The 13,454-nt window shown below is 36.7% G+C and overlaps 2 protein-coding genes across 3 annotated transcripts in view; one reads left to right on the top strand and one right to left on the bottom strand.

Moving 5' to 3' along the window:
- LOC135223716 (ras-related protein Rab-3-like) overlaps nt 1-13,454 on the top strand; it is a 192,897-nt gene that overhangs the window by 4,674 nt on the left and 174,769 nt on the right. Inside the window, exon 1 of one of the 2 annotated variants that reach the window (XM_064262456.1) lies at nt 5,342-5,529. The exons of the other annotated variant lie outside the window; for it this stretch is intronic. The gene's annotated coding sequence lies outside the window, so the exon portion shown is untranslated. Of the gene's footprint in view, nt 1-5,341; nt 5,530-13,454 lie in introns of those variants that run through there. 2 annotated transcript variants of the gene reach the window in all.
- Nucleotides 1-13,454, bottom strand: part of LOC135223714 (cytochrome P450 2L1-like) — a 221,466-nt gene that overhangs the window by 44,768 nt on the left and 163,244 nt on the right. The gene's annotated exons all lie outside the window — the stretch shown is intronic.

Raw genomic sequence — 13,454 nt, 5'->3', positions numbered from 1 at the left:
GATATCCGAAAGATTCTGAGAGAAATCATCCAGAATGAAAAAGGAATTTTATCTCAAGTTTATTGACCTACTTACGTAATGTTCTCCTCAGTTTGAAATAGAGAAATCCATCGGTTACCTATTTCTCATGTAGGCGACGAAAATCCTTGGAAAGGATTGAAATGCAAATCAATGGATTTACTACACTAGAAATTTCTAATAATAATAATAATAATAATAATAATAATAATAATAATAATAATAATAATAATAATAATAATAATAATAATAATAATTTGACACAAGGAGGACAGTAATTCAACCCTAAGGAAAGAGTAATGCTCTATGTCATGTAGTGTATGGACTGACATGGTACACAATTGTTGAAGAGTGCAAATTTTTCGACATCATAATGATAATGATAATAATAATGATAATAATAATAATCATCATCATCATCATCATCATCATCTATGGTTGTAGCTGATATTAGAGGGTACAGCATGACCGTGATACGATTAAATATTCTTCAGACTTCTGAACGAGATATACAATTCTTTTTCGGTTTAGAGCAGACAGACTTCTTCATTACTGTCATGATCCGTATCCTATTCCATTTTTTATTTTGCTATCAGTAAGTCAGCTGAATAAAAGTATTATGAAGGGGAAGTCATAAGGCGGATTGACGCGACCTCGATAATAATACAGTAAATCATTCTTCTACAAGTCCATCCCTCAAGAAAAGGTGTTATATATTTTTACTGATTTAACAAGAGTTAGAATTCCATGATGGCTGCAAGTCGATGCACATCTTATTCAATTACTTTCGTCATTTTATTTTCTTTCTATATGATCCTTGACTCATTGCTCAAGTACCATTGTAGTTATAATCAACGTCGCCGGCCGACATGGTCTTCGAATAAACCCTTTTCCTCATAAGGTTTTTATTCTTTTGTTGCTGCCAAGATTTAATCATCGCATCTTAATTACCTCTTTACCCGGATATAATAATTACATCTTACCATTTTACTTGTCAGGTGTCAGCGATCCCCTTATTTTATAAGAAATACTTTTAAAATGAACATGGAACAGAAATCTTTCTTGAATGCACATGATGGAGCCAATCCTTTCGAAAATGCGTAAGATTATACCGCTTTTCTTTTTAAACGACACCCAATAGTACCTTTAGAAATAGCAAGTTGCTTATTGGATGATCTCTATGGTTGAAAACCCTGTCCATCCAATAGATGGCTCAGCTCACATCATGGTGAAAGTTAAAAATATGGCTTATTCCAAACGCCTGATTTTAAAGAATAATTTCTTTCCTTAAATACACCAATCATTAAATTCTTGAGAAACACTTTGGACTCATTTTGTCATGAAACATTAGTCATCTGGAACAGTTCACATGTGCAACCGTGTTAGCGACTAAATCTCTCGAATTTATGGCAAGCTATTGCCTTGCATAGGAAAACAGTTGACAATATGGCAACGAAGAATCATCCTATGAGGACTTATTTTGGTAAGTAAAACAGAGCAAATAAACGAACTCTAGATGGATATGGTTTAACTCATTCCCTACCGCTGTAGGCTCGTCCACAATAAGGTCTTTTAATTGGAAATCTCACAAAAAAATCCCTCGTAATTCAAATGGATATCTGATTTCGGACATAATCTTGAACTACTCGTCTTTACACCAAACCTCTATAGGCCAATCGGATGTTGTAACAGTATACTAATCAGAACCGTTCCAATAAAAGCGATAAGATAAAGCACTAGAGAATTCAACTGGGACAAAATAACATGATTTAAAAGACGACATAGCAATGCTGCGTGAATCCTATATACTTATCATTACTGAATATGAAGATTTACCGCTTTAAAGTTGCAGCTTAGGTTGCAGACGCTCAACCATATATATGACAAGTCGTACGTTGAGTGATCATGATAAAGTTTCCCCAAAAGTACAGATACCCAAGATTACTTCATTCACAGTGAAAGTTACGAAAAAGAAAAAAAAAATGACAATACGTGTGTGAAGTCTAAAAATCCCCTGTTCATGGCAATTGCTGATGAGGAGACAGCATCTGAGAGCGTCTTGCGCCATAATGGAATCTCCCTCGGCGCCTCGACCAGGAGAGCCAACAGATCGACATGTCACTAACTAAGCTTTTGGTCAACAATGAGCCACCGGAGAGGGCCGAATAAGATTTAGGTCTCAAACAGACTGAAATTACATTTGAAGTAAGATTAGGAATGAGTCAAGTATGATTTTTATTGCTACATAGACGTGGAATGTGGGATGAAAAAGAGACTTCCAACGATCTTGCCGATTTTAGGACTCCGGGGAAAAAAAAGGGCTATATAGGTAAATAAATAAATAAGTTTACTCATTAGTACACAATATTTGACATATATTTCAGAGGTATTAAGCCAAAATGTACTAGCTAATTTAAACAACGTCATATCCCTCACAGGCTTATGACCACCAACATTTGCAACCATGACAATAACACTAATCCATATACACGCTCACAGAGAGAGAGAGAGAGAGAGAGAGAGAGAGAGAGAGAGAGAGAGAGAGAATATTTGAAGTAGAAACGCGAATAATAAGCACACACGCAAATATATATATGTATGTGATATATATATATATATATATATATATAATATATAATATATATATATATATATATATATATATATATATATATATATATATATATATAATTCGAGCTATAAATGTCCTTTAATATCTAAATTCACTCTACCTCGGAATTTAATATATTTTCATATATGTACCGAAGGGGAATTTTTTAGTTGATAATAATTTCGTCCCTACATGGGATCGAACCACCATCCAAGTGGACGGGAACGAAATCAGGACAGACAGTGACGCTATCAAGTCAGCCTGTTGGCTTGATGGTGGTTCGATCCCAAGTGGGGACGAAATTATTATCAACTAAAAATTTCCCCTCCTTCGGTTACATATATGAAAATATATCAATTCCGAGGTAGAGTGAATTTAGATATTAAAGGACATTTGTAGCTCGAATGATATATAAATGAATCACGGTTCGATTGTGATAATTATTCACATATATATATGTATATATATATATATATATATATATATATATATATATATATGTATATATATATCATAGAGAGAGAGAGAGAGAGAGAGAGAGAGAGAGAGAGAGAGAGAGAGAGAGAGAGAGAGAGAGAATATTTGAAGTAGATACGTGAATAATAGCACACTATATATATATATAGATATATATATATATATATATATATATATATTATATATATATATATATATATAGTATATATAAGTAAAATCAATGCAACCTCATTTAGATTGATTGTACTCCCTTTACTAGTGGAATGCCGTTCTCCGGTGTGGATGCCTGCTACTGCCGGAGATTTATCTCTTTTAGTTAGAGTGACTGGTCGTGTTAGGTTTCTGTTTCCTAATAGCAGTTGTCGTGACTTAGACCATCGGCGGATGGTCTCTTGTTTGTCACTTGTTCATAAGCTGTATTTCATCAGAGATTTCACATTTACAACTGATCCATGAACCCCCTTTTCTGCCGAGAGCAACCAGGTTCTCTGAACAGCAGCACCAGTTTGCAGTCAATGCGCCTCCTCGCTGTCGAACTTCTCAGTTCCAGAGGTTTCCAGAGTTCCTTTATTCCTCACACCGCTGGACTCTGGAACAGCCTCCCCGAGGAAGTCGTGTAACTGGAACTTCAGAAGTTCGCACGAAGGTGCAATACATGACTACTCTTATTTGCATTTTAATATATTTTTATCTATTTGTTAATTTATCAATGTGTTTTTTTTTCTTAATAAGTGGAGTCTCTTCTTCCTGTATTTGCCTTTACTTCCTCTTACTCATTTCTAATGAACACCATATTCTTTGGAAGCTTGAATTTCAAGTCAATGGTCCCGGTGGGCTTGTTCCATATAAATAGGTTTCTGAATAATATAATAATAATAATAATAATAATAATAATAATAATAATAATAATAATAATAATAATAATAATAATAATATGTATGTATGTATATATAATTTACACCTTTAACTGTAAATTTGAGAGAGAGAGAGAGAGAGAGAGAGAGAGAGAGAGAGAGAGAGAGAGAGAGAGAGAGAGAGGGCAGGTGCTAAATCTGGTTGCTCCTTGCAAATGTTAACAAACTAAACCATTTAAAAGTTTTGAAACTTCACGGACCTAACCTAACTTAGCTTAACTTATTTCATTTCTCTTTCCTGCTTCAGTTCATACTCCCAAACCTTTCTCGGATTCTACATAGCCTACCTTACGCCCAATTTCGAATTTATTATTTTTTTTTTCGGTTACCACACATACACAGCCTATCGTCAAATGTTGTTACATTGAGAATGATTATTATGTTCATGCGTTCTCTCTTTATATGTACATGTGTGTGTGTGTATATATATATATATATATATAATATATATATATATATATATATGTGTGTGTGTGTATGTGTGTGTGTGTGTGTATAGTCACTATTATAAGGCAAAACTACACTGTATATACGCATATGTTTTTGCAATCAAGCAATTCCGCCTACACCTGCCCCGTCACGTGTGCACACTTTCCTTTAAGCGAATCTTCCAATTTGGACATTCTTTCGGCTGGAAATAACCTCATTTCTTTTCTTGTCGCGTATGAAGAATCATCTTCAATTGCTGTTAATCATTTACTTATAGGAAGTCTGATTGTTCAAGGTAACTGGGGATAATTTTTTTTTTTCGGGTATCTTCTTCAAAAGGAAGTCTTGGTGGTTGACTTTATTCTGGGAACACGTTCCTGCTCCCGAATTCTGGAGCTCTGTCGCACGTTCCTTCTCAAAACAGGAGAGAGAAAAAAAGCGATTAGAGAGAGAGAGAGAGAGAGAGAGAGAGAGAGAGAGAGAGAGAGAGAGAGAGAGAGAATTTTTGCCTCCAGTAATGTTAACTAACGTCCTTCCCTGTCGCCGCCCACTGGAAGTCTGAATGAATCGATAGACACAGCTGAATGCCGCTATCACTGGAGGGACGGCCATCCATGCTTCTTGAAAAAAAATAAGTCACGGAGAGAGGATCCATAAGTTGGCATACTCACCATAGTGATTCTACAATCAACCAAAGGTTTGTTGGCTTTAAAGACGCTTAGCGGGGCAGGGGTCTCTCATCAACGCCATTGGTCGAAGGGTCTTTGAATGACTGACCGAAAAACAAAGGGAGAGAAAGAGAAAAAAAACTCAGAAACAATATTTGAAAAGAATGTCGTGCTCCTTCTTTACCGTCCAGCTGATCAATATAGTGGCGGCCATGTTGATGACGTCACGGAGAGAGCAGCCGTTTTGTGTTGTGAGTGAGTGAGTGAGACCGAGAGGACGCTGAGCCGCGGGAAGGAGGCCAGTATTGATAATATTTACCGTGAAACAGTGTCTCTTCCTTCGACTGGACTTATTGTACAAATCCTCTTTGGACTGCGGAAGAAGCGGCAGTAAATACATCCACCATCCCAGGTCAGTGAGGGTGTCGAAATTCGGGAAAGATTCCGGGAAGGTTGCGCTCATCCTCCTCCTTCTCCTCCTTCTCCTCCTCCTCCCACTCCTCAGTGGTGTCAGCTGCCCCTTGTGTTAGTTACCAGAGGGTGGGTTCTCTCTGCTTACTAAATGGTTATACAGAAAATCAATAAAGGCGTTATATCCATGTCAAATGCACAGGGAGAGAAGGAAGAATGTGTCTCGGAGCCTGTGACACCATTCCATTGATTATGTCGAGGGTACCAACGCAGAATGCAACGCAAAAATCGTAGCTCGCTAGTTTGTCTCCCCTTCGGGAAATACAGTGTGATCCGGTAAAGAATATCGGTCCACCAGACGCAAATGCATTTATTATCGATTGCTTATGCCTGGGACTAATCACTGTCATGTATTCCGTGCCGAGCAGCTGATGATTCGGCCTCGGATACATCGCCACATGAAATTTCTATGCATGAATTGTTAATGGTGTATCAGATACTTCGATCAGAATGGCCACGAAGTTACGTTGTTTTGACAGGTTTGTCCCCAGGAAAGTGAGGGAAAGATGTAATGAGGATGATCAACATGGCACACATGACACCAGCAATCTATTAAGTAGTTACTGGGAATGTATATTATCGCAAGAATATAGGGATCCCCCCCCAAAATATATCTGGAGTTCGATAGTCGAGGGGAACCGTTTGTGTAGTACGTGTGTGGGAGGGTAAACACACGCCATCTTATATCCTCTTTGATGCCTTGGGTAACTCGTGATCAGGTGAAATGAATTAAATATCGATGTTCCAGGGGGGGAAGGAGCCACGTTCACCCCAGAGCAAGTAACAGTAACGTACGAATACGCAGTGACGTAAAAGAACTCATTCCCTTCATGCGTACTTTCCAGCCTGGGGCGATCTGGGCTCGAATTCTTTCCGTGCTCGAATTCTGCGGATTATGGGGATCGAACCTCCACATGCCGCAAGTGGTCAAAAATGAATAATAAGAGGATAGAGTTCTCAAGTAGAGAACAAAAGGAATTGTGAGGCATGCAGCAGCAATCCACGCCCACACCATTTGACTCGTGGCTTTCGCGGATGATGTCTGTCTATCTCCGGAAACGTCCCCTGATAGGATTTTGCGCTTTCCTCATATCTTGCGTTATTCCCGTCACTGCCGCTGACTTGGGAAATCTCTGATGTGCGATGTGAGGTTTCACAAACATAGGTATGACGCAAAAAAAAAAAAAAAAAAAAAAAATTGTGTTAGGGACTAAATAACACTGCTGCTGGTTTTTTTTTTTTTTTTTTCAAAGGATTGAAAGTAGAATTTTTCTCAAGGAGATAAAATCCGATTTTTAGCATTTATAAACGATTTAAATTGAAGTTTATACATCATAATTCAAGGAACACAACGCTGGGTTTCAGCTGAAATTTTAGTCTTTTCGCAAAGACTAGAATTCGATTTGTTTTCGGATAAGCGATTTTTTAAAGGGATTGAAACATACTTAAGGAAATATATTTCTAATATTCTTTTCAAATGAAATTTAAATTTTACTCCACAGAACTGAATTTTTTTTTTTAGATAACTGGAATGCGTTTCTTTTCTAAAAGATTTGAAATTCGAATTTTTCTGAGACAGAGAAAAAAATGAATTTTTTTTACAGAATAGAAATTAAAATTTTTACCCAAAGAGTTGAAATTACTATTTTATTTTCCAAAGAATGGAAATTCTCCTTTTTACATCAGAATTTAAATTCAAGTTTTTTTTTCAGAATTTCTCTGGAAGAATTGAAAATCGAAATGTTCTCGAATTGACATTCAAAATGTTCTATCATCATTCAAAATGTGAAGCTACACACTAGTATGAGACAATTACGAAGCATGTTAAGCAGGCTTAGACTTACACAGAATAGGATGCCTGGATGTGAACAATTACGACAGATAAAAATAGCTACTCACTGTCTCTGAAAACTCTCCATCCTTTGCAATTCGAGGATGTCGTTTCTTTTGTTTTTCCGTATCGTTTTATTCGGGCCTGGGCAATTAAGGCATTGGGCTGTCCGTGCAACTGGCCTTTGGTCATAAAAAATATACTTGCATACATGCACAGCACCATACAAATAAAACAGAAAAAGAAAATACACATGTAAAGGTTTAATCACTTGCCTAATTCAGTCGCCAGAATAACATATGCAGGATATCAATATTTCAGGAAATGACGAGAATATGTGATTAGGGAGAGGGTAGGTTGGGCGGATCAGGTTAGAGGGGAGGGGGGGGTGGGTTGGTAGGGTGTGGAGAGGAGGGATTTCAGAGGGAATCAGGAAGAAAAAGAAAGTGAAGGTGATTGGTCCAATTCCGAGAAAATTTGTATTTTCGGGATTCTGTTCTAAAAATTCCCTCCTTCGGGGCATGGATGAAATGTACTTTTATGCTGAAAGGATCCTCTGCCCCAATTCTATTTTTCTGAGGTTTATCAACTGCTGTATTTATTAGTTTGTCTTTTGATTTACCCTCATTGAATTGTTATTTTATTGTACTTCTTTCTCCTCGCTTGGCTTTTTCATCATCTATCGTATTTGGGAATCTATTTTGTTACTTGTCAGTAGGTTAACAGCCCTATTTGGAGCATTTCATAATAAAGAATGGAATTTGCAATAACAATCATTTTGCTAGCATCTGTTTAAGAGACACAAGTGAAGGTATTTCTTCAACTGAAATCAAAGTGAAAAACACGAATCTCTCTCTCTCTCTCTCTCTCTCTCTCTCTCTCTCTCTCTCTCTCTCATCATATATATATATATATATATATATATATATATATATATATATATATATATATATATATATATATATATATTTATATATATCTATATCCTTTTGCAATCAAGATTCAATACCGAGTAATATTGTTTTACTGTTGCTGACGTTATCCCGGTTTTGACATTGTTGATATGAGTAAATTATGCCACAAGCACACGTCGACAACTTAACATATACAATCTCACAAGCTTGTGGAAAACACATAAACGGCCGTAAGTGGAAAACGGCAAACGCTACACAACCTGATGAAGAACAGGTTATAGGCCTACCAGTATAAGTCGTATAGATTGTATTCAACCTGTTTGTGATGTGTGTGTGATAAGTTCAAGACATGTACTGCAGTGTGGATTCACAATGAATATACCAGAAAAAATATTTCTTTCAAACGGTGAATGGAATGGAATATAGAGTTTAGGCCAAAGGCCAAGACTGGGACCTATGAGGTCATCCAGCGCTGGAAAGGAGATTGAGAGTAAGATGGTCTGAAAGGTGTAACAGGAGGAAAACCTCGCAGTTGCACTATGACATAATGGTTAAGAGAGGGTAGATAGCAAGATGGAGTAATGATAATATGAATGGAGGAACAGTAAAAGGATTTGAAAAGGTTACAGCTAGGAGATGAAGGGACACTGCAAAGAAACTTTAGTAATGCCTACAGTGCACCCCGTGAGGTGCACTGACTAATGCTGCTGTAAGGCAAGTCTGCAGTGCCAAATAAATCCATAAATAATGACTTCAAAATGTAGATATTAACTTTAAACAACGCAGTCCAATGTTGGTTCCTTTAATACTTATACGTATAGCTAAGTCGATGTACATAAAAAAGAAATGACGTCGTTTCATAATGTCTCATTGTGCTCGGTATATTTTGCCACAGCAAATACTGTTTGAGTATTATATATATATATATATATATATATATATATATATATATATATATATATATATATATATATATATATATAGTATTACACACACACATACACACACACACACACACACATATATATATATATATATATATATATATATATATATATATATATATATATATATATATATATATATACATAGAAGCATTTACGCACAAAACCATACCTAAATATGTAGAAAAATACTCTGCGCATTTTTGTGTTAAGTTTATATAAATCACACGCAAGCACATACATTAATATACATGTTACGTATATATCAATGTATGCCAACAATAAGCCATTTTCACTGCCAGGGTTGGGTTGATTCCTCATTGCTAACGTGACTGAGTAAGATGTTCAGAAACACAAAAGTGGAATGAGTTGAAAGTGTTAGGAATACCATCAAATTTTCAGGGCAGACGGGAATGGAAGTAAGAGATGACAATTCTGTCATTTAGCCCTGTTTTGACCCCACTTTTCGTTTTCGTGCTGACGCATTACTGTACCTTTGTCTTACAAGTTGTTGGCCTTGTGGTGTACCTATCTGGAATATGTATGTTTTAATAATAATAATATAATAACCACTACTGACGTCACCAATCCTTTGGCATTAATTTGATATATAAATGGTTAGCCATCATCCCTGTGCAATTTCGCTAATCAAGTGTTCTTTGTGTCTTGACTTTCACAAATCTCCACTCCTCTCCGGCTTCCTGCCTCATACTAGTTCTCATGCAAGTAGGTCTGGATCTTCCAATTGACACTATCGCCTGCCGTCTGTTCTCTCAAGGGTTGCTCGGAGGACACGTCCAAACCATCTTCGCCTCCCTTTCATGATTATGTCATCTGGGTATGATCTGCTGTCATTTCCCTTGCGATATCATTTCTCATTCTTGCGTTCTGACTCCTAATACCCTTCTCAAAGTTTAGTTTTAAAATGGACATCATTTTTCATGCATTTATATATATACATATATTTTCACTGTCATACCATAATCACTTGAACTTTTTTGTAATATCAGTCTACTTGATCTAATCTCGCACAGTCAGCCCATTGCTTGATTTGTCTTTTTTAGTCTTTCACGAAATTCCAACTAAATATTTGAAAGATTCATCTTCATTGATTTTTTCCTCATCTACTGCTGTTTATTCCTCTGTGCATACTCTGTCCTCATTATTTCAGTTTGTTTTAGATTTATCTGAGTTCCATATCTGTAATAATAATAATAATAATAATAATAATAATAATAATAATAATAATAATAAAAGAAGAAGAATAACCACATCAGCACAGCAGCCACCCTTTGCATTAGGAATACCTCGAAATGGGAGAAAATGGAGGTTTCTTATAATAGGATTATATTTAGAACTGGAAGAAGCAGGCCTCCCCCGTCCCTCCTTAAAAAAAAAAAATGATAGTGGCCCGTGGAATAGGATGTCGGCGAGAAAATTTACTGTTAATTAAAAATTGCAGCAATTGCCGCCTATTTCGATTTTTTTTTTTCGTGGGTCATCTTTATGTCTGGTGACTCTGGGTACGTTACAGAAATGAACATTCTCCAAAGGAGAAAGCAACAGTTTATTTATTTTTTTTTTTTTTCTTGGGGGGGGCAGCGGTTAAGGGTACTTTTCATAGTTTTTGGCGTTTTCATTGACAAAGAGAGCTGCGAATTTGAGATGCTTTTGCTGTTACGTTCTTATAGGACTATGCATTGGAGACTTCGTTCTTCGTAGCAGAGTGTAACTAGTGTAACTAGTAAAAACATTAGTGATATATTTGCTATTTCATTTTATTTTGGGGCCATGACAGAGATGATAAACTCTAAAGACGTTAAATGTTCAGAAATTTAATGAGGCATTTCTCTTTCAATTCTAATATTTTTTTATCTTTTATTGTGGATCAACAAAATGTTTATCAAGGTAGACGGAAGATAACAATAAAAATAGTAAAAAACGGCGTGTCAGCAATGACACACAAAACTACGAGAAAAAAAATGAAAACTAAGCCAGACGTCTAATGACATATTGCATCATGATCGCTTTTCAAAATGATTTGGTGTGGGTGTACTCTTGAATAAACAGGGGATTGCAATTGAAAAGCAGGTGGGCGAGACTCACATTTCTCATTTGTCTTCCTTTTCAATGAATATACTTGATAGAAACGTTTGCTGTGATTTTATCCGTTACGGAGGGCTTCGTTCCACTGTCATAGGTTTCGGACACTGAATGTCTAGATGAAAAATATTAATAACCAAGGCAGTTACATCCTATCCGTTGTCAGTCAGCTGGGTTTTTTAAGATGCGCTCGTGGGTGTCTCTGGTGTTACTTCAAGACAAACATGGGATTTCATTACTCTGCAACAAAGATCCTAATCCCTGTATCATTTTGTAGGGTTTGAGTTCTTTCCACAGGATGCATGCGGGTGAATTAATCTTATGAAATGTATGCTGTCAAGACGAGCACTGGGAGTTGGAGCGACAGGACAGCAAGATCAAGAGAGCCAGAAACTAAAGTCGATGAACAAGAAGGGTCTGAAGTGCAACTGGAAGAAAACCCCGCAATTTCACTAAGATGTCATAGTTAGAGAGGTTGGGCAGCAAGATGGAAGAAAGGAAGTGCCAAATAAAGTAAAATGCTAAGAAGTTGATGCAGTTAGGAGCCAAAGGGATGCTACAAATACCCCACCACGCGAGGCGCACTGACGGCACGACCCCCTCGCGGGAGATAACCTCTTCAAGGAGATGTGCCTGTGGATGTTTCCGATATCATACGCCACACTAAATGAGCTTCCAGAGCAATAAGAACGAAAGTCCCTGTTTATGCCAAAACGTCTCTTCTCTACCATCTGTGTTGTTAACACAAATTGATCTATTCTTGTCATACAAAGAGGAGGAGAGTACTTATCTTAGGCTTCGTCTCAGCATCATTATTTGTAGATTATTCAAAATTCACTATTTCATGGTACAAGTATTCTAGTGGTGAACTGCCTGCAACGTAATACCCTTTACTTGCCCAAGCCCGAATAAACCTCAGTGGAAAAATGAGGGAAGAAGAGTGGAGCTTTACTTCGAAGGAAGTGATACAACTAACTGGTTGAATTTATAATGGATCATTTATGTAGCTGATCACTGACTTCATAATCAATGGGTATAATCATTCAACATTCGAGTGACATTTTATGATGAACGCAAATTTTCGTCCGCCATCTTGGCACCCTCTGAAAGCCCCAAAGGCGACAACCCCTCCGTTTAAGATGTCTGTCTGCAGTCTTCCTGGTAATGAGTGCTGCTTTGAATGCAACTAATTGCAATGGAACTGGAATATCTCAAAAGACTATTCAGCATTACTTTACTTTCCAGACAATTTCTTGACTCTAACAGTGATTATCTTCTGAGAATATGTGTATCATTTAATGCAAAGCACTGAATGTAAGATAATTGTACTGAAACATCTTGAAGATGATACAGGTGGTGTCCTTATGAAGAAAAATAAATTTTAAATTATATGTCTGCCATAAATTTGGCTTTTTTTTGCACTGACTCGTCTGCAAACGAAGTGATTAACTGCTGACTCTACAGTGCCTTGGATTCGAGCATTAAAGTCTCACTGAGAGTCTTTTCTTCTTTTTCACCTACCAACGAATGTTTTATTTTCATCTTTATTCCAGTTTCCATATCCTCATACGTCTACATATATATATGTATAGAAGGGACTATAACTATCTGGAGAGCTCGACGATTTTTAAAATATTTTAGCTAAGTTGAAGTGTGGTTTCCCTGTTGCAACGACATCTCCAAAAACGTGTATCCAAATTCTTATACGTCTATATATGTAAGTACAGAAGGACCTAATATCTAGGAAGAGCACTGCAGTTTTTTATGAGGGGGCCTAATATGGGAGTTTCTGCTCGGGTGGTGCTACCACTGAAAGATGAAGCTGGTAGAGAAAGATATTCTTTTCTTGCGTGTTTATTATATACTATATACACACACACACACACACTATATACACTATATATATTCTATTGATATGTGTAATTGCTGACGTCAAGAGAGAGAGAGAGAAAGAGGATGATAGAAAGGGCTGTATTATTTTCCATTGAATCAGAATTCTTCCATTCGACGAACTAGCAACATAACTATCAAAAGTATGATGATATAGACCAATTACTTTTGTACTACTCTTGCA

This window comes from Macrobrachium nipponense, chromosome 10 (assembly GCF_015104395.2).
Source record: "Macrobrachium nipponense isolate FS-2020 chromosome 10, ASM1510439v2, whole genome shotgun sequence".
Classification (NCBI taxonomy): Eukaryota; Metazoa; Arthropoda; class Malacostraca; order Decapoda; family Palaemonidae; genus Macrobrachium; species Macrobrachium nipponense.
The sequence above is the reverse complement of the archived record's forward strand: the minus strand, read 5'-3'. Positions and strand labels throughout refer to the sequence as shown.